The sequence below is a fragment of the Lactuca serriola genome, chromosome 4, assembly GCF_051521515.1.
Source record: "Lactuca serriola cultivar US96UC23 chromosome 4, Lser_US96UC23_V15, whole genome shotgun sequence".
In the NCBI taxonomy this organism is placed as follows: domain Eukaryota; kingdom Viridiplantae; phylum Streptophyta; class Magnoliopsida; order Asterales; family Asteraceae; genus Lactuca; species Lactuca serriola.
The window spans coordinates 397584450-397588267 of NC_136411.1; the positions used below are offsets into that span (position 1 = coordinate 397584450).

The following is a 3818-nucleotide window of genomic DNA, read 5'->3' on the forward strand; positions in this document are numbered from 1 at the left end:
ATCGATTGGTTCTCGCGCTCATAACTGAATCCGAGTCCTCGGTTGCTATCCCAATGAGCCTTCACTAATGGGAGGCGGGGTTGCTTCGTCCACTTGACCACTTGGTCGAGGGTCACTATGGCTCTTCCACGAAGGCGAGGATCTCGTTGATCTCGATCTCGACGAGTGGGCTTACGAGAGTCCTGACGGAAAGGTACGTTTTCAAGTTCGAGGCGTGAAGGGTAAAATGTACGTTACTAAGTTCATGGTGTAGTTTGGGTTTGTGAGTTATAGGACCGATTCTGGCAAGAATCTCGGAGGTCCTAACTATTTTGGATTTGGCTTACCACGCTTTCCGAAGTGTATCAAGCCTTCCCAGAGTGAGATTTCCAAAAGGATTTGGCCTCTTACTTGAAATTCCAAGGTTTTCTTCCTCTTGCTTGTCTTCCCAATCAAGGGCCACTCCCTTCTGAGTCAAGGTCATAAGAGGTTTCGTAATCCGCGAGGAGTTCTGAATGAACTCTCGACAGTAGGTCAGCGAGACCTAAAATTTGGAGAATTCCCATCGGCGTCTTTGGTGCTGACAAATTCTCAGCGGTTTTGATTTTTGGCAGGGTCCTCAAGAATTCCCACATTACTGGTAATGTGTCTTAGGAATTCGACTCTTCAAATCTAAAACTCGCATTTAGAGAACTTCGCGTAAAGCTTCTCTGATTGTAATGTTTCCAGGGTTTTTTGTAGATGCTCTTTATGATTTCCTTCTTACTACGAGAGTAGATAAGTAAGTCATTTATAAGGACAATGACGAACTGATCCAAGTAAGAATGGCGTACCCTATTCATTAAGTTCATGAATACTACAGGCGTATTGGTCCTATCCGAGGGGTATCACTACGGGCTCGTAGTGTCCGTATTGAGTTTGGAAGATTGTCCTCAGAACATCCTTCACTAAAACTCGCAACTGGTGATATTCGGATCTTTGGTCCATTTCTGAAAGGTACGTCGTTCCTTGCGGTTGGTCAACTGATTCATCTATGCGAGGCAGAGAGTAATGATTTCTAATGGAAGTCCTGTTGAGGTCTACGCTACGAGGACTTCCCAGGGTATCACCCATACTATTAATTCCCTCGCCTAAGCACTTTTAACTGCGGAGTTCTGATGGGATCCGGTGCATTAGTGCTGGTATGATCGCACCTGCTGAAGTCTGTCTTCTTGAAGAATAAGACCAGAGCTCCCAAAGGAGAGAAGCTTGGTCTTCTCATTCTGTTGCTGAGATTTCTTCAGAAAGAATTAGAAACATGAGGTACTCCATGAATCAGTACTTCGGTGTTCTTGAATGACGGTTTCGCTAGAAAGACGTTTTCGGAGAAAGAGATGTACGCACGAAACTGGTATTGTGTGGATCGATTTGACTCAAGATGTATGATAGTGTCGGACTTACTTAGAAGTAAAAGACATTAGATTTGAACATAAAAGCGTTACAGACAAAACACAACGGTGCAACTTTTATCAGGGTTACAGTACTTTAGAGTAACTACAGGAATGCTGCTGCAAACAAAGTATACTACAAAAGGAAAGTATACGCAACATGAGGGTCCCTTAACCAACGGGATCTCGCAAAAGATAAGACTCGAGTTGCACTAGTTTTAAACATGTTTTAAAAACATTCAAAATACTGACGATTGGAAGTGAACCTATACTATAGTAGGGTCCTTCGTTGCCTCTTTCCATTTTGAGGTCAAACTCCTCCTGTCCCATCGTCGTTCTGCTCTGCTGGGTAGTCCCTCTTGAAGTGTCCCAATACGCCACATAGATGGCATATCCAAGAGGTTTCGACATTGGTGGTTGAAGTAATGTGTTGGATCTGAATCCTGCAGCAGCGGGTAGTATGCCCGTCCTTGTTGCAGTTAAAGCAGTGCGGTAGACGACATCTTCCTAGATGATGGAAGTTGCACTTATTACACTTCGGTAAGTTTCCAGCATACTGTCTGGCTAGGTTAGGGGCAATTGGGATACCCGAAGGGATGGTAGTAGGAGGTACAGATGTTGTGGCTATGAAGGTCGTTACTGATGGTTGTTTCTTGTTCGCCCCTCGAAGCGATTTGTCCTTAGATTTAGCCCAAAAATTCCGTTTGTTACTCTTGGTCTTGGAACTCGGGGTGTCGTGGTAGTTTGTTGCTTGTTGAGGTACTTGATTGTTACCTGGATTGGAATTGTTTTTAACAATCCCGCTAACATTCGCGTTGTTAGCGTTAAGGTGGGTCAGAACAGCTGACATGGCAGCCGAGACTGCAGCTTGAAAGGTAGATGCATCAATCTGAAGAGTTGGTGTTTGGTTGATGGGTTGATCTTTTTTCTTTGGCGACATGATTCTATTTCATGGAAAGAAAATGAATTTGTGAGCGAGCATGGTCGAACCTAGACGTAGTTCGATCGTTCATGTAAACAATAGAAGTATGTTCTCGTGGGTTCGACCTACATCCCTATGATGCATTCCTAGCAAAGAGTGGAAGTAAGTTCGTACAATGGTTTTCAAGACGTTTGTCATTGAAGCCGAGGTATCGTTGGTTGGTGAATAACATGATCCAACCACTAAAAGAGACTTGGAAATGTCTCCGGAGTTAAATTACTATAGTCCAATGACTTGACTAAAGCATGTTTCAGATAGACTCCAATGAAAGTATGACGAGAGTATTTGAACAAAAGCGTGACACGGAAGTTAGCCGATTGTCAATATCATCGATGTTTAAGATGTAATAAGTTCAGGAATATTTGACCTTGTAGATGGTCTTACATCATATCCGGAGTAGCAAAAGTTTTGGCCGCATAAAGGCCTAACTAAAAGTACCTACAGTACAAGGCAGTTTCATAGAAAATGCTACATAGGACATAGACAGGAACACGGTTCTTTAAAACAAGAAAGAAAGTAATGTATCTCCTACTGGTGACGATGATCCCTATGGTGAACTCTCAGCTCAGCCAGTTGACGTTCCATATCAAGTAGGTGTCTTTCGTAGCTCTCTGGCGTACTCGGAGTTCTATGACTTCGGCTTGTGATTCAACTAGTGCTTGAAGTAGGATTTCATGGTGTCTTTCAGATCTCTCATGAGAATCTTCCAGACGAATGGTGCGAAGGGTATGCATTCTCGCATTGGCGAGAACTTCTGTGATTTGATGTAGGGCTGTCCTGCCTTTAATCTCAATTCGGGCCACTCTGCGGACCAGGATTGGCAAGATTCTGTCTGCTGAGCCCCCATTGCTCAGGTCATAAAAGCTTCGGTCTCCATTAAATGGCATAGGCTAATTCTGTCCTTGGCTCCATGTTTCCAAGCATTCTACCCAAGGAGGCGTCGGGCCATGAAAAGCCGGACGAGGGTTAGGATTTGGAAACGGAGTTGCCTGGGGTAGGTTCTCCACCTTGGGTTCGGAGTTATCATCATCCGCGAGGTTTTCAACGTGGCGATCATTCTCTGGTTCTTCTCCAAACCATCCAACAATGACTTTGTTAGGAAGGTACGGGTTGCCGTGGGGATGGATTCCAACCATGTTATCTACGCGAGAATTGGGGTAAGGAATTAATTATTAGACGGGCTATCTAGATAATTATTAGAAAATCTTCATTAGTTACATCACTATTTGTAAAGTGCATACCAGTTATATGTAATCAACACAGGATAAGCCTTCGAATATGTAACATCCCAAAATTCAAGACTAAAAATTTCTTTTAATAAAACATTACTTAAAGCAAAATCATTGATTCAAAACATAATCAGAGTATTAGTTTCCAAAACACATGTTTGTTATCCGAGTAAAACATTCCCAGGCTGTCTAATCTATGGT

The 3818-nt window shown here is 43.2% G+C and overlaps 1 pseudogene; it reads right to left on the minus strand.

Moving 5' to 3' along the window:
• Nucleotides 1-1055: 1055 nt before the first annotated feature.
• LOC145049148 (5S ribosomal RNA) lies at nt 1056-1174 on the minus strand (annotated as a pseudogene).
• Nucleotides 1175-3818: the final 2644 nt, after the last annotated feature.